This window comes from Podarcis melisellensis, assembly GCF_964234715.1.
Source record: "Podarcis melisellensis genome assembly, chromosome: 13".
NCBI classification, from domain to species: Eukaryota; Metazoa; Chordata; class Lepidosauria; order Squamata; family Lacertidae; genus Podarcis; species Podarcis melisellensis.
In genome coordinates, this window is record NC_138545.1 from 8,740,543 (window position 1) to 8,754,293 (window position 13,751).

Here is a 13,751-nt window from a genome sequence, read left to right on the forward strand (position 1 = left end):
CCTCTCTGAAACTTTCCAGGCTTTTCCAATAAGCAAACCTCAAAGTGGTTATAAAGAAACCCCGTGCTATTGGGAGTAGGAAATTGGAACTAGAGGCAGTAAAGGTTCTGTCTGCTCATGTGTCGTATATATATATATATATATATATATATATATATATATATATATGCTTTCGTAGATTTTCACGGGTACAGGAATGCAGGTTTTGGTGTCCTCGGGTGTCTTCCCGTGTAAAAGTTGGGGTGTCTAGGCGACGTTTCGACGAGGTCTCACTCGTCATCTTCAGGCTGGTGCTTTCGGCTTCTTGTTACTGGAACAGAGCAGGATCTCAGTGTTTGAGTTCCTATAAATACTGTTGAGGGGGTGTGGTGTATAGCTGGTGGATACCAGCAAAACAGGGTTACGAAGCTAATCCAAAAAGAAACACCCCCCAAAAACCAAGACACAGAAGAAAACAATGGCATGGCCCTCCTTCCTTATATCAAGGGCACTACAGATAAAATTAGCAAAATCCTCCATAAACACAATATCAAAACAGCCTTTTGCACCAACCAAAAAATAGCCAATATCCTCAGAAACCCCAAGGATAAAATCCAGTTGGAAAACCAAGGGGTCTATGAAATACCCTGCAAAGTCTGCCCAGCCACGTACATTGGACAAACAAACAGACGAATAAATGCACGTATCGCAGAACACAAGAATGCCGTCAAAAAAGAAGAAAAAACTTCCTCTCTTTTCCAACACATGAAAGAAACAGGACACGAAATTAATTTTGCAGATTCCAAATTGCTCTTTAACATGGAACATCACCACAAGAGAATAATCATGGAAGCCATCGAGATAGAGAAACACCCTCACAACATGAACAAGCGTGACGACACATCCCGCTTGCCAGACATCTGGAAATTAGCCCTCCCCACAAAAACTGACACCAGATCCAGAGGCACACAGAACGCTATCACCAATCAACCACACCAGACCCAAACCCAGACCCTCTCCACAGATAAATTACAGACACCATCCAGTAGCCAAACCATGGTGGCACCTCCGGATGCTGCACCCCCCTGCAATCCCTACACAGATCTGGCTGACACAGGCCACAAAACCACAGCTCGCCCCTATACACGAAGCCAAGCCAGAGCACAACTAAGTGCAGTACAGCCATCTTCTCAGAAAAACTCTTCACAAAGTTCAAGAGGTCAAGACACAAAGACTTTAGCAACTAATCCACACCTAATGACCCACCTAAGTGGTACTCAGGATATCACTCAAGAAATCACTCAAGATATCCCTCAAGTAATTAAGGAACAAAAGAAGAAAAGGCACACTAGCCTGGGAACTTCCTCTCTGCCCAGAACATTGGAGGCTATACACCACACCCCCTCAACAGTATTTATAGGAACTCAAACACTGAGATCCTGCTCTGTTCCAGTAACAAGAAGCCGAAAGCACCAGCCTGAAGATGACGAGTGAGACCTCGTCGAAACGTCGCCTAGACACCCCAACTTTTACACGGGAAGACACCCGAGGACACCAAAACCTGCATATATATATATATATATATATATATATATATATATATATATATATATATATATATATATATAATATTGATCAGATTTAGCATCACAGTGTTGGCAGTCTCCGCTAATAGGGTATATAGTTGTAACCCTTTGATTCTCAAATGCTGGTTGTGAACCATTCTTCTAAAGCTGTATTGACAGAGCTAGGAGTTACCCAATGTAGCCTGTTCAAGTCATGCAGCTGCTCTGAATGGAAACAGGAGGAGTGTGCTTAGAGAAAAGTCTGACCACGAGGATGCTGTGGCTATTGATGTTATCTCTTCTCCCTTCTGCTGTGTGCAAAGTAGATACTCTTAGGTGTCTTATGAATTACCCATTCCCTGCTCCACATCAGTGGTACCAACCAGGTGGCTTCATCATCGGTGGGATTGCTTCTCAGATCTTTTATGTCTTCTATGAAGTTTTCTTCAAGGAGCACCCTTCACAGAATATGTTTGATGTTCCATAGTAAGAGCCTTCCCCCCTCTTTGCATCTTTCCTAATCTCCTTTGCTTTTCTGTCATGCTTTTTATATTGCAAACCTGAAGATAGATATTGTCTTAGATATTTTTTCCAGGTGCTGTGGTAGATGTGTAGCTGAAGAGAGGCATTTAAAAAATGCTTGAATCAATACATCTATCACTCCTCAAGGAATCATTTTTAATTATTGACAGAAAATCTTTTGGACAAGCCCCTGGGATTGGTGATCCTGATTTACTTTATAAAGGAATGTCCTTCATTTTGCCTAAATTAAAAATTCCTCCCCTTTAGAGAAATAAATAAAAAGACTTTTAAATATGTAACAATTGATAGCTTTCAGGAGTAGAGTGTCTCCCAAGATTCTGACTGGGGAACCAAGAGAAATGAGAGGGTCAAGAAAAAGATTAATAGCAGGTGATTCAAATCTTAGGCATGCCCTGAGAGAGCATAATTTTTATATGAAGTGAACTGAGTTAATTAGCTTAGAAACATCAATGAAAAGTAAAATAATTTCATGTCAATCTAAATCAATTTGATGTAAAAAAAGGCTTTGTGGCATGTTGATTTCCTATTCCAAAGTTGTACATTTATGAACTTTGCTTGCAGTGTGGTAACAAAATTCTACCAGCACATTCTTGCCTTGGCATTTGCCGTGAAAGAGATAAACGAGAACTCCAAGTTTTGTCCTAATATCACTCTCGGCTTCCACATCTATGACAGCTACTATGATGCCAGAATGACCTATCGTACCACTCTTGACCTGCTCTTCAAATTACATAGATTTGTTCCCAACTACAAATGTGACACCCAGAAAAATCTCATAGCCATCATTGGGGGACTTAGTGCTGACACCTCCTTCCATATGGCTGACACATTAGGCCTCTACAAGATTCCACAGGTAGGATCTATGAAAGGGTATCTCAAAATAAACTCTTGCCTTACCTTTCTGGGAGTCATTATGAACTTTTGAAAGAGGAAGGGTTTATGACTGACATTTAAATCTAAAGAAGTAGTAGTAGTAGTAGTAGTTGTTACAAACTGCAGTGTGTTAAGCTGAGCTGAGCTCTCTGGAACTCTTCCCCATCTGGTTTAAAGCTGGCCTAATACATCTCTGAGCATCCCCCTACAAGAGCCATTTCCTTAGCATTCCATTTCTAACAAATCCATTCTCATCTTCATGTTGGTCATAAGGAGGACACAGTCAAGCCACCCCCAACATGCTTGCTCCTTGAACAAACCTTCTCACAGCCTTCTAACATCCTTCTGTCACATGCACTTTCTACCTCAATTCTTTCAAATTCTTTGCTGCTTCTTCAATATCATCCCTGGCACTTTTCCACTTCCTTCTCTGATAATATCCCTTCCTCGTCTAGTTTAGTTATCTGTCTTTCTTCATTCATTCGTATTTTCAATTCCACCTTTTCCTTTCAGTTACAAAAACCTTGTGGTAGGGAGGTAATTGTTTTGTTTTGTTCTTGTTTATATAATGTGTTTTTATTTGACATTTTTATGCTGGGAATGCCCCGAGATATTTAGATGAAGGGCAATATACAAATAGATACATACATACATACATACTTGGATTTAATTCATAAATTGCTTAAACAAGTGTTTCTTGAATAAACAGGAATCTGCTGCTAACCAATACGTATGTACATTTTCTTTTAGCTCACATATGGTTCATTTCCCCCAGATAAAAATTATGGAAGTCAAGTACCTTCATTTTACCGCATGGTGCCCAATGAAGCCCATCAGCATATGGGGATTATCAGTTTGCTTAAGCATTTCGGATGGACCTGGATTGGGCTCTTCACTGTCGATGATAATAGTGGAGAACATTTCTTGCAGACCCTGGAGCCATTACTTTCCCATAATGGAATCTGTTTAGCCTTCACACAAAGAATCAAACAAACAGCCCGTTTTGATAACTGGGATGAATTTCGTTATATAGTCTTAAATATTTATGTTCATTTAACAGATGACAAAGCCAATGCTTTTATCATGTATGGAGAATCTATGATAATTATATGGCTCAGAAGTATTATATTTCTAAGAGATCCTGAAAATAGGGAAATCTCATCATTTAAAAAGGTGTGGATTGTAACAACTCAGATTGATTTCATATTAACAGGATTTCAAAGGAGCTGGGACCTTCAGATCTTCCAAGGTGCTATTTCCTTCACAGTTCATTCACAAAATCTCCCACAGTTCCAAGAATTTCTTCAGGGAATAAAACTTTACTGGACACAGGGAGATGGCTTTTTCAAGGACTTCTGGGAGCAAGCATTTGATTGTACATTTCCAAATCTCGGTGTGCCAATAGAGGTCAATGACATGTGTACTGGGGAGGAGAGCTTACAGAGTCTTCCAGGGTCTCTATTTGAAATGAGCATGACTGGCCATAGCTACAGCATCTACAAGGCTGTTTATGTTGTGGCTCATGTTTTGCAAGGCATATACTTGACTAGTTTCAAGAAAAGAGCTATGGGAAACAGTGGAATATTAAAATTTCAGGATCTGCAGCCTTGGCAGGTAATGCATTGCAATTGAAGAGTAGCAAAATATAGGACAATTTCAATGAACAGATTAGTAAAAAGTAAAAGGTTGATCACAATTGCCAGAAACAAGTAGCCGCTGAAATGCTATTGCATCTCTAATTCACTGAAAAATATTTAATATCAAACAACTGATTCATGCTTGGTCTTTGTTAGATGATGCTACATAAGTATAGGTAAATAATATCCCTAAAGAATGGTGGCAGAAAATCATGGCATTTTATCAAAAACTCTGTTGTATTATTTTCCATTCATGTATTTCGTCTCTTTCCTTAGCTGCACCATTTTTTGCATGACATTTCATTTAACAACTCAGCTGGAGAAACAGTATCATTTACTGATAAGAGAGAAATGCGAGGTGGATTTGACATTATGAACATGGTCACATTCCCAAATAAGTCTTTCATTCAATTGAAAATAGGATCGGTGAATCCCTATGCTCTTGATGGAAAAGAATTCATTATTCTTGAGGACAAGATTATGTGGCACAAAGGTTTTAAACAGGTCTGGTATCTGGGGCCATTCAGATGTCTTCAGATGGGTCATTCAGGTGTCTCAACATAAGCATCACTGATTTCTTTCATAAATGCATGAAAATAATTTTGGTACCAGCAGGATGCAATTATGAGCTTCCAAAACAAAACTAATCTTTTGTTTTAATAATGTTTACTATGCCACATTTATACATGGCAGTGCTTACATTAGATAGACAAAAAAAAAAGCGGCGAAAATAGTTGATATCCCTTTTAAATGGTAAGTGGGCATAGCACTTTGGAAGGGCACGTTTTAATATCTACGTAGTGCTGTAACTTTCCATTGGTTTGACTTCACCCCAAAGGTCCACTCTTCCATTGTCTCCTGACACAGATCAGTGCTGAAAAAACCCTAACCATTTCTGTATTCCTAAAGTGTTATTACCGCTCACCTAGTCTGGCTTAGAAAAGAGACTTGGGCTATGTTTTCGATGTGTATCAGCATTAGAGACGCACTGCCATATAATGTAGATTGTCTATCATTTGCCGCCGCCCCCCCTTCTTCTTCACCATATGCATTTTTAGGTAAAGTGATCACCATTGTTTAGGCCAAGTAGGTTTTTTCTCTCCTATGATTGTCTTGATGGTTTGGGTGGGGGAGGGATTTTCCAACTTCATTGGAAACCTTACAAGCAATATTGGGTAGGTACAGTTAGTGGAGGCAGTCTGGTAAGTGCTTCTCAGATGAATTCTGGTCCCAGAGACTTTTCCAAAGGCTCTGTGACCTGTGTGGATGACTTTTACATTAACTCGTGTCATTAGCTTGTTGGTGTTGGCCTCAAAGGGTCTGTGAATCATGAATTCCTCACTCTATCATGACAGGCGTAGGAGCTTGATGAAAATTTTACATATTTCCCACACATGGTCTTTTCTCTATGCAATTTTCTCTGTGCCAAAACTCTTCCTGGGTCTTATGGATATACAGTTAATAAAATGACCATGGAACTTTGCTACAATATGGGATTATGGCTGCAAGACTTTTATATGGACAAAGACAGAATGATCCATTATTCTAACAATGGAATAGCTGTTAAAACTAATTATAACATTTCGATTTGAGGATAGAAGTTAATGTTTGTGTACAGAAAGCGGCTTTCTAGGTGTTTTATTGGAGTGGATAAAGTGAATATTGTTTATTTATAGCAGACAGAGGAGGAACCAGAAGTCACTTACATACTGAATTTTATTTCTCTCTCTCGTTTAACCTCTTTTTTATTTCTTTTTCTTTGTTTCTCTTTTTCTCTTTCTTTATCCCTTTCTTCCTCCCACACCTCTTTATGTTTTTATTGTATTCAGATCAAAGTCTTAGTTTGGACAAAAAAGAGAGGGAAAATATTTGATATTAAGTTTTGTATTTTTATCTACAAACCCTCATAAAGTTCATTTAAAAACCCCTCTCCAAAAAAAAAGATAATTTCCTGTTGACAGGTAGTGCCTGTTTCTGCGTGCAATGACTACTGCCACCCTGGTAATCAGAAGAAAAGGAAGGAAGGGCAGGAATTTTGCTGCTACGATTGTGTTCCATGTCCAGAAGGGAAGATTTCAAACCAGAAGGGTAAATGACATTTTTCATCGTACAAAACTAGTAATGATTAATGAGTCATATTGATTTAAAAGAACTTACATACTATTTTATGCATGTAGCCACGCTATCCTTCTTAGAGTGGCATGAACATTTTTTCTGCTGCCTTCCAGAAAGTTTATAAAACCTTTCAAAAATGAATATTAATCAAAATGTTTTAAGCAAGGCTCAATATGTTCAGCTCAAAAGGTAATTCAGATAATATTACATGACCACCAATTACCTTGATTTCGGATGATTGAGATAAACAGGTGCAGGGACTGGACTGAAGGGAACGAGATTGAGGAGGAGGAAAATGGTGGAGGTTGCCCTCCCTTCTCCTGAAACTTCCAGAGGAGAGGAAGGCAGTACAGTGGTACCTCAAGTTACAGACATTTCAGATAACAGACTCCGCTAACCCAGAAATAGTACCTTGGGTTAAGAACTTTGCTTCAGGATGAGAACAGAAATTGCACGGCAGCCACAAGGCAGCAGCAGGAGGCCCCATTAGCTAAAGTGGTACCTCAGGTTAAAAATAGTTCCAGGTTAAGAATGGACCTCCAGAACGAATTAAGTTCTTAACCCGAGGTACCACTGTATTGAATAACACTGGTTGGTTTAGGGAAGTCACAGCTCAGAGACAGATGAACAAAAGACTTGGGAGCTGTTTGAAGAAGAGGCAGGCGAGACAGAGCAGCCAGCTGACACTTCATCACTGGAGAGCATTTCTGACCCTCTTATCCAAGAACTCAGTGTTCATTGGGGGTGCAAGAGCAAAGGACTCAGAGACAGTTAGCTCCTGGCAGCCACCATGAGGGGAAGTGCTGTTGCTAGGAACGGAGGCAGGAGGAGCTCATTTGGAGCAACACCATTAATGGGGATCTGAAGAAGTGTGCATGCACACGAAAGCTCATTCCAAGAACTAACTTAGTTGGTCTTTAAGGTGCTACTGGAAGAAAAAAAAAATGTTTTCATTAATGGGGAGGCAGACTGATTCCTTTGTCTCGCGCTGTGATGATTTAACAAACTCATTAGTAAGAACTCTTTCTTGCTTTTCTCTGATCCTTGGATCCACCGGAGGAGGGAGAGAATTACCTGGACTCTGAGAAAAGGATGATGACTTAGATGTAGGAGGCAAAGGACACTCATGAAAACAATTGGAGTTTGGCCTTATGCTATTTTTTTCAGATATGGACGACTGCTTCAGATGCCCAGAAGATCAGTATGCAAACAAGAACAAAAATGGATGCATCCCCAAGTTAATAACCTTTCTTTCCTATAAGGAACCTTTAGGGATTGGCTTAACATCAGTTGCTGTTCTTTTTGCCCTAATTACAGTTTTGGTGCTGGGAACTTTTATTAAACACAAAGACACTCCCATTGTCAAAGCCAACAACAGGGGTCTCACCTACGCTCTCCTCATTGCCCTCCTATTCTGCTTCTTGTCATCCTTTCTATTCATTGGACACCCTGGCAAAATGACCTGCCTTCTTCGACAGCCCACTTTTGGCATCATTTTCTCCGTGGCTGTTTCTTGTGTGTTGGCCAAAACCATCACTGTAGTTGCAGCTTTCATGGCCAACAAGCCTGGGTCCAAGATGAGGAAGTGGGTGGGGAAAAGACTGAGCAACTGTGTTGTCCTTTCCAGCTCACTCATTCAAGTGAGTATTTGTACTGGGTGGTTGATGACCTCTCCCCCATTCCCTGATCTAGACATGAACTCAGTAACAGAGGAAACCATTGTGCAGTGCAATGAAGGCTCAGTGACCATGTTTTACTGTGTCCTGGGCTACATGGGCCTCCTGGCCATTGCCAGCTTCATTGTGGCATTTGCAGCTCGCAAATTACCAGACAGTTTCAATGAAGCCAAGTTCATTACCTTCAGCATGTTGCTGTTCTGCAGTGTTTGGCTTTCTTTTGTTCCAACCTATCTGAGCACCAAAGGAAAATCCATGGTGGTGGTGGAGATCTTCTCTATCTTGTCCTCCAGTGCTGGATTGCTGGGATGCATCTTTGTCCCCAAATGGTACATCATTGTTCTGAAGCCTGAGCTGAACAGCAGGGAGCAACTAATAAGGAGAAAGATGTAAAGATTTCTCCTCAAGATTGCATCTTAGTTCTTCATTCTATTGTACTCTTATATATTAAGAAGTTTAGTATAAAGTTGTTACTATAAGTACCTCTGGTCTCTAACTCATTTGTGGGAGAAGTACAAGCAATGATTCTTATTGCTGGACCATTCCTGACCATCCACACCCATTTACCCCTCATCTGACTATATCATTGACAGTAAGTGCGGCAAAGGTACCAGTTACTTAAGAGGAATATCCAGGAGCTTAAATGAGTTCCTGATTGTGCATTTGCCGTAAGTAGCAGCAACTGCTAGAGAGATGGATGCAAAGGCACAATTTTGCTGTGGAAGACACTATCTGCTTCAAGAGGATGCATCTGTGGAAATGTGCCTTCAAAAAGACTCATCGCCTGGCATTGCGACACCAAGTGATTGAAAGGTGGAGCCCTCCAGATTCTGATAAACTACAACTCCTTTTATCTCCAGCAGATCTGGCTAGTGGCTAGGGCGAATGGGAGATATAGGTCAGCAAAATTTGGAGGGTCAAATGTTCCCCTCCACCTGCATTATATAACACATAAATGATATTCAGATTAAAACACCTGCATTTAGAATATTTATTTTAGCATTGTTGTTTAATTTATTGTTCAGTGTTCTATGTCACACCCTCAAGTTTATTGTTAATAAAGTTCAGATAGTTTATGTCTCATAAAATTCATTTCCAGGTGTGCTGGCAATATGCGTAACTTTTTTTTAAAAAAAAAATGTTATTGATAACATTGATAAAGGCTATCCTATTTTCCTGTCAGCCACAATCTCAGTTTGCATTAAAGGAGGTTGTACTAAATGACTCTTGAGGTCTCTCCCAACTCTAGAATGCTGTGATGCCCAAGAATGGAAGGCAGCTTCTCCATTTCCTGCTTTTAAATGGGTCCAAATCAAACCAATGGAGACTGGGTGTTTCCTCCTCAAAACATATTGTCCAGAGCAAGACATATTGGTTTGTTGGTTGACAGCAAACCACATCAAACTTGTGGTTTCCTCTATAGGTTTTCTTCCATACTAAGTCACCTCCAGCCACCTTCCCGCAGCTGAACTGCGAAACACATTTAAGCAAGAAAACATATTGAAAACACTTTTGGGAAATTGTAAACTGATTCTATTAATTTAGAAATGCCGCACTAGAGAAACCGCTTTGTGGCATCTTGAGGGTTTCAGTTGAGGATCAAACTGCACATTACACATCAATTCAGAATCCTTGAAACCATTTTTATTGTTATAAATAGCTCTGTGAGAGATCGGTGAACATTTGGATTGGGAACACTCTTCACAGAAAGGGAGTAAACTCTTTTGTCAACCCATGATGATGATGCCAGTGTATTGGGGCAATTTCCCATTCAGATATATTATTATTATTGTCCCATTAAACTTTAATTAGTTTAATGTAAATGCCCAGTGCACTTCCTTCTTTAAAAGTCTCACCACGGCAGAGGATTTCGCGCAGCAGCTAAGAAGGGCAGGAGAGGCAGCATCTTCCCAAAAAAGAGTCCTGGAGCATGCGGTTTGTAAATCAAAAATAAGGTTTATTTACAAAACACCAAAAAACAACCCTGGCGACGAACCACACATCTCAGCAAAACACACACCCAAAAGGGAGAAGGGGAAGAACAAACAAACAGGGGGACTATTTATACAGACTCATGTTCCTGGAAGCCTAATGACCTCCAGCTGCTCAGTGATTAGAGCGTTTCTGCTACTCTTTTAACCCTTTGATAGCAACACCCCCTCTCGCTCGTAACACTGAGCTGTACCAACCTTAATACAAATTTAAACCTGAACAGAAACATTTATGAGATTGCGGACTCAAAGCTTTTGTAAAACCGTCTGCGAGATTTTCTTGGCTTGGACAATACTTTAGTTCAATTAAACCTTGTTTTACACTTTGGCATACATTTTGATAACGGATATCCAAGTGTTTTGTGTGCGCCTTGAATTGACCTGATTTAGCTAGTTTAATACAAGGTTGATTGTCTTCCCACACTCTGATAGGTAGGGAACATTCTCCAAACAATTCTTGTACCAGTTGCTTATAAAATTCCAGTTCTCTACATATATCTGATAACGCATTGAACTCAGATTCAGTTGAACTTAAAGCTATAAGTGATTGTTTTCTTGATCTCCAACCAATTAGTGCATTTCCAAATTTTATCGCCATTCCTGACACTGATTTTCTATCTGGTCCAGCATCTGCCCAACTGCTGTCGGCCCAACATTCAAGTTGTGTGCTGCCCTCTGCTGATAGTTTTAAGCGAAAGCTTTTGGTAGTTTGGAGATACCTTAAAACTCTTTTTACTCCTTGCCAAGCATGCATTGATGGTTTTTCAGCTTGTCTACACAGCATGTTGACAGCATATGTTATATCGGGCCGAGTCCACTGTGCAATGTGGAGTAGACTGCCTATCGCTGACTGGTAAACCCCGGGATTACAGAACTCTGCCTTTTGCTCAGTTTGAGCATCCTTTGTGTAACTTAACTCCATTGGGGTTTTAACACCAGCACAGTTGTTCATTTTAAACCTTTCCAGCAACTGCTGGATTTTAGCTTCTTGGCTAAGCCAATAGTTACCATTTTCATCTTGCTGAATTTTAACTCCTAGATAAACAGATACATTGCCTAGTGATTTTATCTGAAACCTTTCTCCAAGCTTTGTGGCAAATTGTTGTGCAAGTTTATCATCCTTTCCACTGTATAATAAATCGTCAACAAATATCAAAACTGCTTCTTGTTCACATCCCGAGCCTTTTAGATAAAGACACGCATCTGCTGCGCTCTTTCTGAACCCCATGCTCTCTAGAGCATCGTTTAAGCAGGAATTCCAATTACGGGCGGACTGTTTCAACCCATAAATGGATTTGTGTAGGCGCCAGACCTGGTTTGGCTTGTCTCCTTCAAAACCTGGTGGTGGTGTCATATAGACTTCCTCCTGTAAGTCTGCATTTAAATAAGCCACATTGACATCAAAATGAAACAGCTTATTTCCCTTCTTAGCTGAAGAGGCTAGAAGCATTCTTAATGACTCCGATCTTGAAGTAGGGGCATAGATTTGAGAATAGTGAACACCTTTGCGCTGCGAAAACCCTTTTGCAACTAGCCGGGCTTTATATTGCAACTCTTCAGTAGTTGTGGGCTTTAAACGATATACCCATCGACAACCTACAGCTTGTTGCCCTTTCGGAAGCTCTGTACTTGTAAACACGCCGAGGGACTTCATTGAAGCCATCTCTTTTTCCATTGCTTCCTGCCACTTTACGGCTTCTGAGCTTGGAAGCTGTTGTACTTCCATATAGCTTTCTGGCTCACACTGTGCCATATTTACGTATACACTTGTCACCTTAAACCGCTCTGGCGGCTTGCCCTTCGTGGCGCGTTTTGACCTGCGCAATTGCTCCTCTTGTGCCCCCTCTGACCGTTGGCTGTCAGAATCTGTCTCAGACTTTATATCTGGACGCGCCCCTAGGGATAAAGACCTCCGTTTAGATACCTCCCTTGGGCTTGGTGTTGCAGGTGACCTGCTTTGCTTTTGCTGTCTGCTAGGCCTACTGACTGGCGAAGTTGGAGCACTCCTAGATTCTGGCTTTTCTACCTTAGGAGAAGAACCTCGTGCCTGATCAGAATCTGCATCTAAACCATGTGCACCATCCCCTTCTGGTTCATCACTCTCTGGACTTTCTTTCTCAGCATGAATGCCTAAATCATCTCTCAAAATGTCAGGGTTAGCGTGTAAGTGAGTCCATCCGGACTGCTCACAAAAATCAGCGCTCCTACTGAGGACCACTCTTGTAGTATCCCCACCTGGGTCCACAAACCTCCAAGATTTGGCATGTGGTTCGTACCCGCAAAAGATGAGTTTCCTAGCCCTTGGACTTCCCTTTTTCCTTAACGCTTTTGGGATAAGTACATAGGCTTGAGATCCAAACACCCGAAAGTAATTAACTTTGGGCTTCTTCCCATATAAAGCAAAATAAGGCGTAGTATCAATTACCGAATTATATACTCGGTTCAGAATATGAGTAGCCGCCTGCCAGGCTTCCGCCCAGTAACTTTGAGGAAGTTTAGCATCAAACAACATAGAGTTTGCCAACTCTTGCAGAACCCTATTTTTACGTTCGGCCACGCCTCCTTCTTGGGGGGAATAAGGTGTAGACAGACGATGCTTAATTCCCTTTTTCTTAAAGAAATTCTGCAACACAGACCCGGTAAATTCTGACCCTCTGTCTGTCTGAAAAGCAAGTACTCTAGTACCGAATTCAAGTTCTACCGCATGAACCCAATTTTTAACTGTTTCTGCAGTATCTGCTTTTGTTTTGAGAGGAAAAAACCATGTAACCTTTGTTTTGTCATCCGAGAGACACAGTGCATACTTTGAACCTCCCATGCTAGCAACAGGCATTGGGCCACATAGGTCCATATGCACAAGTTGGAATACTTTGTCAGATTTCCTATCTGAACTGGGATAGCTGCATCTATGAACCTTCGCACTTTTGCATGCAGTACAATCCAAATACTTAGTACATTTGTTCAATTTGCACCCTTCTGATAATTCAGGTTGCCTTTTAACATACTGAAAATTAATATGCCCTAAACGGCGGTGCCATAAATGAACACAAGAATTATGGGTAGGCGTGTTCACACAACCAGCATGAACCTGTTCAACTTCATCTGGACTTGTCTCAAAATAATATAACCCATTTCTGCATTCCACCTGCAAAAGAGATACGTTATTCTTTGAAATAGTGCAAACCCCATTTTCAAACACAGTTTTAAACCCATTTCTATCAAGTTCTGACACAGACAAAATACACCCCTTCAGTCCCTTTAGCACGTAGGCATCAATTTCTGTTTGCAAACAATTTAAGAACACTGTGCCTACAGTCTCTAAGGAACGTTTAGTTGAATCTGCCATTGTCACAACTTTAGGGGTTTGCAAAT

At 40.7% G+C, this 13,751-nt stretch overlaps 1 long non-coding RNA gene across 4 annotated transcripts in view; it reads left to right on the plus strand.

Moving 5' to 3' along the window:
- LOC309355930 overlaps positions 1-13,751 on the plus strand; it is a 39,715-nt gene that overhangs the window by 8,552 nt on the left and 17,412 nt on the right. Inside the window, exon 3 of one of the 4 annotated variants that reach the window (XR_014162640.1) lies at positions 6,559-6,749. The exons of the other annotated variants lie outside the window; for them this stretch is intronic. This is a non-coding gene — a long non-coding RNA (uncharacterized lncRNA). Of the gene's footprint in view, positions 1-6,558; positions 6,750-13,751 lie in introns of those variants that run through there. 4 annotated transcript variants of the gene reach the window in all.